Here is a 14,119-nt window from a genome sequence, read left to right on the forward strand (position 1 = left end):
TGTTTCAGGGAGGGTGGTGCTCTAACTCTCCTCCTCCCACCGACCTTTCTCTTATTTATTGAGCAAATGCTAAGTGGCAGGCTCTGGCCTGAGCACTGGGAGTACACATCCTATTTAGCCTTTTTCGCCACCCATGAGGTATGCGCCATTATTACCCCAGTTTAGAAACAAGACTCAGGCTCAGGACAGCTGTGTGTCTTGCCCAAGGTCAAACTCCAGCAAGGACAGAGATCTGAGATGCACCTTTGGGCCTGCCTGGCCCTAGAGCCCCAGCTGCGACGCCTGCGGTCTGCTTTGGGTGTCAGCTGTTTGAGGGGAATGGGAGTAGCTTCCAGGGGTGGCTGAGCCCATCTTGTGCCCTTAGAATAAATTAGCAGGAAGTAGCTGCACTAGAAAACCAATGTTTCTGTAAGCAGGAGACCAAAGAGGGCCCCCTCTCCATTCTCACTTTCCCTGGGTTGTTCTTTGCTCCATTGGGCACTCGTATTGTGAGCTGCAAGAGTCAGGGAGCCGCACCCTGAAGCCATCTAAGGGCTGCCTCCAGGCCTCCAGGCCTCCCTCTCTGCCTCCATTCTCCTCCATGGGCACCTTTGTGGCCCCCCAAGGCTCTTCTCCACTCTCCCTACTTAAAGCTGAGCTGCAGGCCCCTCCCAGGTCTCTCAGGATGGACCTCACCACGCCCCTCCAAGCATCCTGAAGGCCCCACTGCCTCTCTTGCCAAGGGCCTTGGCAAGCACATCACGCCTGCATTTGCTGAGCAGAGATGGTTTGAACCTTTAGTCGGGGCAGGTGTTCTGTTCCCAGAACCTCGAAGTTACCCCAACCTGTCTATGCTGGACTCTTAGCCAGGAGCCCACAACGAAGCCCTTGAGGAAGTCTTGATGTTGTAGCTGGGGGTATAAGAGCTGACTCCAAGATCTAGAGAAAGGCCCATGTTTCTCATACAGGGCCAGAAGCAGGGTGAAGGGTGGCACCCAGCAGGCCTTTGGGGTGGAGCCCTACAGGACGGAAGAGCTCGGCCCTGTGCACATGCTTAGAAGGGATGGGAGGAAAATTCTGGAGGTGTGAGGACCCCTGAGGGAAGGCAGGGGTGAGGTGTGAAGACCCCAGAGAAGGCAGGGGTGAGGTGTGAGGACCCCCTGAGGGAAGGCAGGGGTGAGGTGTGAGGACCCCAGAGAAGGCAGGGGTGAGGTGTGAGGACCCCAGAGAAGGCAGGGGTGAGGTGTGAGGACCCCAGAGAAGGCAGGAGTGAGGTGCAAGGACCCCTAGAGAAAAAGCAGGGGTGAGGTGTGAGGACCTTTTTTTTTTTTTTTTTTTTTTTTGAGACAGTCTCGTGCTCTCGAACTCTTGCTCCGAGCTGGAGTGCAGTGGTGCAATCTCGGCTCACTGCAGCCTCCGGCTCCCAGGTTGAAGCAATTCTCCTGCTTTAGCCTCCCAGGCAGCTGGGATTACAGGCATGCGCCACCACACCCAGCTAATTGTTGTGTTTTTAGTGGAGACAGGGTTTCACTGTTAGTCAGGCTGGTCTCGAACGTATGACCTCGTGATCCACCTGCCTCAGCCTCCCAAAGTGCTGGGATTACAGGTGTGAGACACCACGCCCAGCCGAAAAAGGTAACTTTTTAGATGTCTGAGCTTTTTAGGGCTCGAGTCCTGCCATTCAAGGGTGAGGTACATGATTTTCAAGAGTACTGCCGATCACATGGGTTTTGTTGGATTTGGAAGTGACCCACCTATGTACTGTCCAGGAAGTCCTTACCTCTGGGGTCCAGTCTCAGGGCAATGCAGTCATCAAAGAAGCCAAATCCAGCAACCAGAGGACATCTTAAAAAAAAAAAAAAAAAAAGCCAAGTTGCTCACTCGTATCTCTCAACCAACGTGAAGGGCGTGCCTGGGCCACACACAGCACTGCGTTTTCACACTTTCCTTTTCCTGTGCTATCTGTAACGCCCCCACACACCCCAACCCGCCCTCTCTCTGCCTTTCCTAACACAGAAACAAGGCCTACCTCTCTTCACCTTGTGTGACATCTAAAAGCCCAAAATGTCAGTGTGGGAAGTCAGGGTCCTTCTTTGGTGAAGGGCCCGGACAACATGGTGAAACTACCTCTACTAAAAATACAAAAATCAGCCTGGTGTGGCGGCACACACCTGTAATCCCAGCTACGCGGGAGGCTAAGGCAGGAGAATCGCTTGAACCCGGGAGGTGGAGGTTGCAGTGAGCCGAGATCGCATCACTACATTCCAGCCTGGGTGACAGAGAGAGAATCCCTCTCAAAACAAAAATGGAAACAAAAATTACCTTTTTTGTTTGTGAATGTTAGCCAGAGGGTCCCTTTTCCTGGGGCTGTTTTCTTAAAGCAGGAGGGAAGGCAAAGGAATTTAGAACATGATTTCTTTTTAAGCACATATAATAATCGAATTCTGATAAGTGAAATGTGCATTTGCCTGTGTGTGTTCGTGTGTGCTTTGTGTGTGCTCATGTGTGCACCTGTGTGTTCATGTGTAGTTTGCATGTGCTCGTGTTAGTGTGTACGTGTTCATGTGTGCTTTGTGTGTGCACATGTGTGCATGTGTGTGCACGTGTACCCAGGTTTGCATGTGTGCCTGTGTGTGCTCATGTGTACTTTGCATGTGCTCATGTGTGTACCTGTGTGTGCTATGATTCCACTGATATATTTCATGGAGGAGAGCAGTTCCTGCCTCTGTGTCTTATTCACTGAAGCCATGCCTGCTGTCCTCTCCTTCCAGGGCCAAAGTCATCCTTCCTCTCACCTACTCAACCTAACTGATGCATGTTTAAGAAACAGAGCATCCATACATTTTCCACTCCGGGACTTGGCGACTTTTTTTTTTTTTTTTTTTTTTGAGATGGAGTCTCGCTCTGTCGCCCAGGCTGGAGTGCAGTGGCACCATCTCAGCTCACTGCAAGCTCCAACCCTCCAGGTTTAAGCAATTCTCTGCCTCAGCCTCTGGAGTAGCTGGGATTACAGGCACGTGCCACCACGCCCAGCTAATTTTTTTTTTTTGTATTTTTAGTAAAGACAAGGTTTCACCATCTTGGCCAGGCTGGTCTTGAACTCCTGACCTCATGATCTACCTGCCTCGGCCTCCCAAATTACTGGGATTACAGGTGTGAGCCACCACGCTCGGCCAGTGACTTCTATATTCCTTTCGTCTTTCTAAAGTGGGTAAGAGGGAAAGGGCAACACAAAGCCAGCCGTGGCACAGGCCTTGAGAAGGCTGACCATCCATGGACGGCAGGCTGCTGCTGGGAGTGAGCGGTCGGGTGGCAGGCGCCCTCCAGGGCATCGATGAAACCTCACAAATGGGGCTTTGTCGTCCCGCCGAGGGATCTGGGACGTCCCGTGAGTTGGAACATACAACGCCCACTGGATTAAGAGCCGTCAGACAGGTTCCCAAAGCAAACACTGAGTTAATTTTTCCAGCATATGCCTTTCATGTCTGGGCTGCTTCAGGCTTTGCTGGGTCACTGGGCTCTTTGTTGCTGCCTCCGCTGAAGTCCCCGGCCCCTCCTCCTCGCTGGCTCCTGGAGTCACCCAAATCCTCATACAGTGCTCCGTTTCACTTGAGGAGCTGAGAGAGCCCCCGGAAAGTCCCTCCAAGATTGGCCTTTGAAATCCGCAAGTGAGTGAAGAGGAACCCCTGGAAGTTCTGGATCACATCTCTCCAAGTCCGCAGCACATGCTGGCCTGTAGAAGTCAGGTCCTCACTTCGGGATGTGTTCCACATCCTGTCACACGTGACCCCCGCTGATCGACTGTCTGGTGGTGCTACCCAGCCCCCTGACCCTTGTGAAGGTGCACCAGGGGCCCCCACTGCGTCAAGTTGCTACCCAAACTCGTCCTGTGGTGTGTGAAGCCCTGTCTGGTCTAGCCTCACACTCACCCCTGGGGCACACAAGACCCTGCCTGGTCTAGCCTCACACTTGCCCCTGTGGTGAGTAAGGCCCTGCCTGGTCTAGCCTCACACTCACCCCTGTGGTGAGTAAGGCCCTGCCTGGTCTAGCCTCACACTCAACCCTGGGGCACACAAGACCCTGCCTGGTCTAGCCTCACACTCACCCCTGGGGCACACAAGACCCTGCCTGGTCTAGCCTCACACTTGCCCCTGTGACACATAAGACCCTGCCTGGTCTAGCCTCACACTCACCCCTGTGGTGAGTAAAGCCCTGTCTGGTCTAGCCTCACACTCACCCCTGTCTGGTCTAGCTTTACACTGGCTCTGGTAGCTCTAAATTTATTTTTGTTCCCTCACTGTTCCTGTGCTCCCTATTTCTATGATGTAAATGGAAACCTATTTGCTGTTTGTATTAGTGTAAGTCAAAACAGGAAAAGGAGAAAACATTCTGAATATTGAAAACAGAGAGAATTTAATGCAGGGAATTGGCTACATACTTGATGGCTTTGCTAAGAAATGGACCAGGGGACAGGGAGAAACCCATAGGTGAGCAGGAGCAAAGGCCTCCCCCAGCACGCCATCCAGAGCTGGGGCAGAGGGAGGAGGCAGTGCAGAGCCACCCTGTGGATGTGCTCATCAGGGCCCTGGTTGCTGGGGTGCTGGTGCTGCAGGGGAGACAGTGCCTGTGGCTGAGGAGGAGGAGGAGAGAGAACGCCCTGGCTCCTCCCTTCCTCCTACCTCCGCTTGTTCCCAGGGTCCCCTGTTGGCTGAACCAGGTGGAAGCCAGCAGACATGGGGGGGACTGGAGTGCAGCCCTGAGCCACCCTGCAACACACAGCAGAGTGGGAGGAGGCAGAGTGCACCTGCCAGTAGACCAGTGGATGGACACACAGCTGCATGCCAGCCCTGGCATCAGGCTGCCCACTCAGATGGGAATCCATCGTTCTGCATATCTTCCCTTCTCATCATCATTTGCATGTATTTCTCAAACTCTATTGATTGGAAGTGACAGAAACATACCTAAACAAGAAAAGGAATGAATTGATTGGTTTGTGGAACTGAAAACTCCTGTTGTTGGATTCAGGTAGGGCTGGATCCAGGGACTCAGACAAGTCAGCAGGGTTCCATTTGGGCCACTTCAGCCCTCGGTTCTGCTTTCCTCTGTTGGGGTTCCATGATCAGGATAGGTCAGGTGGCAGCCCCAGGGCTGAGTCTCGTTTTCCCAGCAACCTCAGTGAAAGAGACAGCCCCTCCTTCCCATTTGCTCCAACCGAAGCCCTGGAACTGAGTCTTCTCGGCCCACTTGGACCAGGTGCTGATATGGGAACCGGCAACTGTGATCTGAGTGGTGAAAAGCTCCGTTTGGCCAGGGCTGGATGCAGGACACGGGGGATAATCCCACTGAAACTGTGGGCTAAGGGAGGAATGGAGGAGGTAACACAGGTAGAGAAAGTAATGGATCTCCAGGGAACGAAAGAATCTTTGCTTTTTCATGGCACTGGTACCCAACCAAAAGAACCAGACAACTTGGTTGGATTTATTCATCTGGCTACATCATCTGCCTTTCCAAGTCTTCCAAGGAAGAGAGAATTTAATCCCGAAGGGTCTGCACATCCTACTGGAACCTCATCCTGCTTCTCTCTAGGAGCCCTGGACCTCTGCTGGCTGGAGGCTGTGGAGCTGAGAATGAGGCTCACTCTGAGGGATGTTGCCTGCGTTTTGCTTGTTGGTGTTCCAGGCTTGTCTGAGGATGCGGCGGGAAGGCAATTTTGCCAAGCTGATGAGAGCACGTGATGGGAAGCTCGACATATAAAGGAAGCCCCTGAGGCCTGCCCTATCCACACAGTTTGGGTCATCATGGTGTCCCAAGCCTTTCCCATCAGTTTCCCACGTGTTTCTCCCAGTTCCCTGGAGGAATATGCAGGGAAGAGGCCTTGCTTGGCTCCTAGCACAGAAGACTGAGGGCCAGCGAGCTTGAGGGATTCCTGGGGCCACTCTCCAAAGAATCCCAATTGCAGCCACCACTCTGTATGGAGCACTGAATCAATACCAGGCCTTCATCCTAAGAACAGCATGAAGCTGTCAGTGGATGTGAGGCACGGGGTAGCTGCGTGGGCACAGGACCTGCACACGAGGGAGGGGAAAGTCAAGGATAAAGCCCCAGCATCTTCTCACCAGAGTGCAGCTGGGAGTCCAGGATTCAATGTCCAGGCCTGCCTGCCTCTGAACCTGGAGTTCCAGTGAAATTAGGCAGAAACTCTGAAGACCACAGTGGGATCTCTAGTGGAACTCTAGGCCATTCCGCCTTAGCAAGTTTTCTCTTGGCACATTAGTTTGTGAATGGAGGTAGCTCCTGAGAAAGAGTCCGCAGACCCCACGGGCTTCTCACTCCTCCCTGAGGATCCAGGGCCTGGTCTTAATTTCCAAAACATTGTTGACTAGACTGATTTCTGTTCAAGGGCCTGTGACCCGGGGAGCTCTCCTGGCTGGAAGGTGTGGAGCTGAGGAAGCTGTGGGCTCACACTGAGGGACGTTGCCTGCACTTTGCTTCGTGGTGTTCAGGGCTTGTCCAAGGATGTGGCAGGAAGGGAATTTTGCCAAGCTGGTAAGAGCATGTAAAGGGAGGCCTGGCACATGAAGGAAGCCCGGGGGGTCTGCAGCCTCCCTCTCCCAGCACTGCCTCCATTCATGCATTGGTGCACCAGGAGACGCCTTGCTAAAATGGAACAATCTAGAGTAGTCTTCAGATTTTCTGCACAATTTCACTTTATAGGCAGCAATGAGAAGAGGCTCAGCTAAGATGACCCAGTGAATGAATGACTGGAACAGGACCAGAGACCAGAGACCAGCTCTCCAGGCAAGCAGCCCTCTCCCCATCTCTTCCCATTCATTCCTAGGAGAAGGGCACTGGGATTCCAACAGGAATGCTAGCGCCAAAAGCTCCCAGCAAGGAGTTAGAGTCGTGCTTTTTATAGGAATAGCCTCAATGGGCTGTGCTTCCCTGCCTGGGAGGGGTGGCGATCAGGTCCCCATGCGGTTGCACCTGGGCTGATGGTTTGCTGTGCATCACTGAACTTCTATCTCTCCATCAGGGCAAATGAATCATAATTGATGCTCCGAAGGCAGTTTACATCTAAACATGCATGTTCCTGATGAGCTCTTGTCTCCTTCCTCATCCTCCATCACTCCTGCCTCATGCTCCATGCTCCAGTGACTCCAGCCTGCCCAGAGTTCGTGGAATGCTCCATGCTGTTTCACGATGCTGTCACTGTGTGGCCATCCCAGCAGCCTGAAATTGAGCCATCCCAGCCTGCCTTTTCCTGAGCCGTCCTTCAAAACAGGCTTAGATTTTCCCTTCTCCTGGAACCTTTCACACCCTGCCTCACCTTCAGCTGGTCATTTTTCTCTGCTTTGCGGTCCTAGGGCACCTGCCATTCTTCACCTGGAGCTCCTACCTGGGTGCCTTGCACACCTGTCACCCCAGTGGGCTGTGAACTGCTTGAGGACTGGGCAGATCCCTTTTTCTCCCACCTCCATTGCCTCTTGCAGGTACTGGGAAGACAGTAGGCACTCAATAAATACCAGTGAAAGCCTGCAGTGGGCACTCAACAAACACTGACATAAAAACTAAACCTGACTACCTGCACTGTCAGGCGCGGTGGGACAGGGACTCTCTGCTCTGACTGCACCTCAGCATCACCTGGGGGAGGGTGGCCTTTAGAAATGTAGCTGGCAGCTCACCCAGATGAAAATATCACCAGAACTTTTTAAAAACTCTCAAGGCGAACACAACCAGCCAGAGATGAGTCCGCCGTGCTGGGGGATAGAAAATGGTGAAGTCCTGGTTCCCCTGCCTTTGAGACGTTGACATGACAAAATTGGTACTTTTTTTCCAAGAAAGAAGAGTGGTTCTCAAAGGAGGGTGGTGGGAAGGGCAGAAAGCCTCTCCAGAGAACCTGTTGGAGATGCAGGTTCTGGAGCTCCACCCTAGACCTGTTGAATCAGAGACCCTAGCAAAGGCCTAGCCATCTGGGGGTGAACACGCTCTGCAGGGGCGTCAGGGTGCTGGAGTTTGAGAACCGCTGCTCTAAGACCTTGTTTCTCAGAGTGTGACCCACTCACAGCCACATCAGAAACCCACAGGATATTGTTAAAATGCAGTTCCAGACCGACTGGTTCAGAACCTTGGAGTTGGGAGGGGGAAGTAGCATTTTATAGAAAGCTCCCCAGAGATTGTTAACCTTATGGAGGTTGCAAAACTAGTGCTCTAATCTAATGACAATTCTGATAAATATTATGTGCCCCTCCCCTCCCCTCTGAAAGCCGGGACTTGGGTGATCAGGGCCTGGCTGCTCATCACACATTCATTCTTGGGGGTCTCCTGGGCCTTCCATCTTTTGGGTCTCTTGGAATGCAGTCATGGTTGCCCATGACCCTGCTTCAAAGACTCTTAGGTCTGGTCAAAGCCCACCCTCCACTGACACTCAGGAGCAGAGGAGCCCTGGAGCCCCCGCAACCCTCCTTCTCCTAGCCAGTGTCTCTTCTGCACCATCCCGTCTCTGAAAGGGATCTTGGGAAGTCCTCTTCCTCCTGGGACGTCTGGCCCATCATCACCAACAGAGAGCATAGACGGAGTTGCCACTTGGGACTCTGTGTCAACTTCTAGCGCTACCTCTGGGGTCAGAGAACTGCCAAGTCTTCTAACCAACATACATTTGGTGATCAGAAAACACCCTGTGGTGAGAGGGGGTGGGGATCAGTGGCACAGAGGGACCTCACCTTGTGCACATTTAAGCCAACACGAGCTTTCCAGCTGCTGAGCCGGCAGTGTGATCACGCCCCATTCCACTTTTCTTCCATCAGCAAAACAATGCCAGGCCTGAAGGGAAATGGAGAGTTGTCCTGCCCAGGACGAGCGCAGCCCCTGCTCAGTTTCCTGTTGTTCTCGTGATGGCGACCGCAGCCAAGTGGCCCCTTTGGATGCTCCGGGGGAAGCTTGCTCTGGGCTCCGTCAGCTGTCTGAAAAGTACTTGCTCTGTACGGCACCTGCAGAGCCTTGTCATCGGAGAATTTTCTTCGGCCTCAGCCTTGGTGGGTGGGCGAGCATCTGCCTGTAGGGAAGAAGAATTTATTTTCTAAATTCTAGATTTACGAAAGGAAACATTTTGCCTTCAAAACCCCTGGTGAGCCCCATTGGGTACAGAGCGTGTTGAATTTCAACCACTTCTTACCATCTCAGGACCAGAAGAGAGGACCAAAGTTGTAAAAGTAACCACATCACAGGCTGGAAAAGCCCATAAGCGAGAGATAAGGTCAGTGGTTTTTGAACTGGGTTCCAAGAAACCTAAAGGTGCCTCAAAAAGCCCATGGGGAGAGGGGACTGTAGGGTCTACTGAATATTAGCAGGGCGACTTCGGACAAATGAAGTCCCTTCTGGAAACCTTACTTTCCTCATCTGTGAAATGGAGGTAATGTGCCTACCTTCCTTATGTCATAGAGTTAGTGAGAGGATGAAATGGGACACTGTTCTAGGCACGTGGTGACAGCTTGATGCACTTGGACGTAGTATCAACCTGCAGGATGATTTGGTGGAAAGGACAAAGGGCATTTCAGGATAAAGGCTGGCAAAGCAAAGGCCAGCTGGCAGGTGTGTGTGCCATGTGTGGGGAAGGAGGAGACGACCCCAAGTGGCCGGACAGGGGGTGCTCCCTGGCTTCCAAGTGCTGGCCTCTCTCACTGCTCTCCTCAGCTAAGCCTCTGTTCCAGGATAACAGACTTCTCTTTCCATCTGCCTCAGGGCATTTCCTTCCTGGACCCAAACTGATCAGAGTCAGACAACGAGCTTCTTTGTAACATCTTCCACAATTTAGGGTGAAGACATATAGAAAAGAAGTGGTCTTACTGCTGGAAATATTCAGAAACCCTTGTGACTACAGATTAATTTGCTTCAGTAGTTCTAGTAATGGTCATGATAATAAAAAAGAAAAACTTATCACCATCATCATCATCATTACTACCATCACCATCATTATCTTCATCACCATCATCATCACCACTATCACCATCATCACTGTCACCATCACCATCATCACCATCACCATCATCACCACCATCAACATCATCATTACCGTCACCACCATCACCATCATCACCACCATCATCACCATCACCATCATCACCATCATCCTCACCATCACCATCACCATCATCACCACCATCACCATCATCACCATCACCATCAACACCATCAACATCATCACCATCACCATCACCATCATCACCATCACCATCATCAACACCATCAACATCATCATTACCGTCACCACCATCACCATCATCACCACCATCATCACCATCACCATCATCACCATCATCCTCACCATCACCATCACCACCATCACCATCATCACCACCATCATCACCATCACCATCATCACCACCATCACCATCATGAACACCATCAACATCATCACCATCATCACCACCATCACCATCATCATTACTGTCATCACCATCATCATCATCACCATCACTATCATCGCCATCACCGTCATCACTGTCATTACCACCATCACCATCATCATCACCACCACCAAGGAGAAGTGAGGCCATTGGATGGTTTTAGACACTAATTTCCCCACATGGATTTAGTGAGCAGGCTACACACTGCTAACACCAACATGGGTTGAGTCAGGCTGATGATGTGTCACAGAATGAGACAGTGAAAGGCCCTGCCCTCAGGCAGCTAATGTTTCCAGGGGAGGAAGGAACTTGATCCATGTGCATTAGCTTGGTACTTTCACTGTGGGGCCAGTGGAAGTGAAGGGATGAAGTTGGAAGAGGGAAGCCTGGCATTGTTTTGGCTACAGCATCTCCAGGAATCACAGATGAGCTTGATCTCACTGACTTCCAGCACTGGTTCAGAGGAAATATGAAGCTGCCTCCAGACTGTGTACTTGAGACTTGCCTGACCTGGGCCTGGAGAAAAGAAGCGTAGCCAGAGTGTAGATGGAGGTCCCAACTCTAACCCACCCCCAGACCTCAAAATATTTGCAAAATTGTTTCAAAAATCTATCTGTAAAAGCTCACGCCCATAATCCCAGCACTTTGGGAGGCCGAGGTGGGCAGATCGTGAGATAAACAGATTGAGACCATCCTGGCCAACATGGTGAAACCCTGTCTCTATTAAAAATACAAAAATTAGCTGGACATGGTGGCGCACACATGTAGTCCCAGCTACTTGGGAGGTTGAGGCAGAAGAACCACTTGAACCCAGGAGGCAGAGGTTGCAGTGAGCCAAGATCGCGCCCCAGCACTCCAGCCTGGTGACAGAGCGAGACTCCGTCTCGAAAAATAAAAAATAAATTAAAAAATAACTGACATGTTAAGTATCGAGTGAGGTGCATATCACACAACCCCATAGGGAGAGGAACAGGTAGGATGTTGTCAGGCACTAAAAATATCCCGCAGACCCTCCTAACACATCACAATTTTCCGAAGGGTGGACCTGCTGGGCTGATTAGAGCCAGGAAGAAGCATGGGGATGGCGAATGTATATGTTCCATTTCTAGAATTCTGACGCCAGTTTCCTTGTTTAGGGGGGTAAAAGTGTTTAAAATACATAAATCACAGAGAAAAAATGAAAACTGTTAAATTTTGTTGTCAAGGTTGCAACTCCTGCAGCATTAACACCGCAAGGCTTTGGCCAGGCTCAGTGGCTCACGCCTGTAATCCCAACATTTAGGAGGCTGAGGCGAGAGAATCACTTGAGTCCAGGAGTTTGAGACCAGCCTGGGCAACATAGTGAGACCGCTTCCCCTCAAAACAATTTTTTTAATTAGCTAGACATGGTGATCCATACCAGAGCCTGAGGCAGGAGGATTGCTTGAGCCAAGGAGGTCAAGGCAGCCGTGAGCTACGATGGCACCTCTGCACTCTAGCCTGGAAGACACAGCGAGGCCCTGTCTTGAAGAAAAAAAAAGGTTGCAAGGCTTTGCTATAGAGATTTTCCTGGTGCTTTGCGGAGCCTGTTTGGAGTTTCTGACTGCTGCCATTATGCTCATCACCACCATCACCAACATCATCTTCATCACCATCATTATCGTCTTCATCATCACTGGAATCGTCACCATCATCATCAGGATCACAGGTGCCATCATTATAATTACTGTGACTCATGTCAACAGGCAGCCCAGAGTGGCTGTGTGGTTCTGAAGCTGCCAGGTGCAGGCCGGCAGCAGCAGACTCTTCTGGGAGGAGCTTCCTAAGACTTGGAAGCTTTTCTCTTCGGCTCCTCTTTACACAATTATGGGTAACCAGGAGCCCAGTATTTTATGCACCAGCTGTAGCGTCACCTCTGTCCCCTAGTTTTACCCAGAGCCTGACCTCACAAGTCAATTACAGCTGTTTTCATTGTGCTCATCAGCTTCCAGCATCCACCCTGGCCTGGCTTTCAACAGAGGGTGGATTCCCATGAACTCTATTCTTTATGACCAGCTGGTTCCGATTAGAGATGAACCAATAAAGCAGGGGGTAATACAGTCGCAGCGTGTTCCTGAATGTATCACTTCTCCATGTGCTTTCATTTACCGGCTGACCAATAAAACCCAGCCTTTCAACAAGGTGGATTCCATACCTCACTTATTTTGCTCATTTTGGTACATGCAGCTTTTTAGAGACTGAAAAAAAAAACAACAAGGGGGGATGACATAGGCTTGGTGAGTGTGTAAGTGTGTGAGCTTTGTGGGGGTGTGAGAATGTGTGTGTGCGAATATGTAAGAGTGTGTGCATGTGTGTGAATATGTGTTTGTAAAAGTGTATGAGTGTGAGAGTGTGTGATGTATTGGGTCAGATGAAGCATTGACTTCAGAGCATTAAGATTTCTATACAAATGCTCCTCATCAACACCCTTGGTTAAAAGGATTATGAACATAAGAAGAAATATGCAATAAGGCATTTTCCTCTCTCATTTTTATGAGAATGAGAACTATTCCTTTCCTTCCTAAATATTTGTTTTCCACCTGTTTTTTCGTTTCCCTTTAAAGATGGCCATGACTCATCAGTTTCTCTTGCCTTTGTGCTGGATGGAATTGTTGACTATGAAAACAGCAGTAACGTTTTAAGTAAGGAAAGTCCCACATTGTAGCTTTGTGGCCTGGGAGAAATTCTGTAGGACTTCCAAAAAGAAGGAAGACAACCTTCCCATTAGGCCAGCCTGTCAAAAGACAGCACTTTATTTTTTTAAGGTAGTTCAAAGGTGAGTAGAAAAAAATCCTTGGAAAACAGGCAGGAGTTTATCACAACCCTGCAGGGTACAAAGGTGCACACTTGGTGCTTCTGTCTCAGGCTTGGTTCCTCAGTTAATTTCTTCCTCTTCCACCTGGACAGCTTGCATTGGGTGCAAACACCAGGCAGATAGAGGCAGCAAAAGCTCATCTTAAACAAGAAAATGGCCAGGCGCAGTGGCTCAGGCCTGTCATCCCAGCACTTTGGGAGGCCGAGGTGGGCGGATCACGAGATCAGGAGTTCGAGACTAACCTGGCCAGATGGTGAAACCCCGTCTCTACTGAAAATTCAAAAATTAGCTGGGTACAGTGGCAGGCCCCTGTAATCCCAGCTACTCGGGGGGCTGAGGCAGGAGAATTGCTTGAACCCGGGAGGCAGAGGTTGCAGAACCGAGACTGTGCCACTGCACTCCAGCCTGGGTGAGAGTACGAGACTCTGTCTCAAAAACAAAAAAACAAAAACAGAAACAAAAACACACACACAAGAAAATGGTTTGAGAACAGGAGCCCTAGGATGCTTCGGGTACCACTCAGCAGCCCAACTCCATCTAGCTCAGGAGATGGGTGATGGGAGGGACGGTCCCTGGCCCTGCCAATCTCTGGTGCTGTGGCTCCTTGCCTCTGTGGTTCTGCACCACAGGTCTGGCTTGCTCCGCAATGATGCTGTTCACAGCTGAATCCCCACCTAAGCGCTGCGGCTGGCATTCAGCTGGTGCACAATAAATGTGTGTGCCTGAACGTGTCATCAGGGAACGTGTGAGGAGGGTCCTGGGGAGGCTTTTGCTGAAGGAGGCAGGTTTGAGCCTGGTGGTGTGGATTCCGTTCAGAAGAGAAAAGATGGTTTTAGATGAGTCTTGGAATTGAGTATTGGAATCACAAAAACGGAAGACTGGAGGCCACCAGCCTGGCCTCCTG

At 50.9% G+C, this 14,119-nt stretch overlaps 1 long non-coding RNA gene across 2 annotated transcripts in view; it reads right to left on the reverse strand.

Moving 5' to 3' along the window:
- The window catches only part of LOC103233423 (uncharacterized), a 130,230-nt gene that overhangs the window by 19,350 nt on the left and 96,761 nt on the right, over positions 1-14,119 (reverse strand). For both annotated transcript variants that reach the window (XR_012093051.1, XR_497414.3), the window contains 2 exons: positions 8,700-9,031; positions 1,760-1,824 (listed from right to left, as the gene is read on the reverse strand). This is a non-coding gene — a long non-coding RNA (uncharacterized lncRNA). The remainder of the gene's footprint in view (positions 1-1,759; positions 1,825-8,699; positions 9,032-14,119) is intronic.

The sequence above is a fragment of the Chlorocebus sabaeus genome, chromosome 5, assembly GCF_047675955.1.
Source record: "Chlorocebus sabaeus isolate Y175 chromosome 5, mChlSab1.0.hap1, whole genome shotgun sequence".
Classification (NCBI taxonomy): Eukaryota; Metazoa; Chordata; class Mammalia; order Primates; family Cercopithecidae; genus Chlorocebus; species Chlorocebus sabaeus.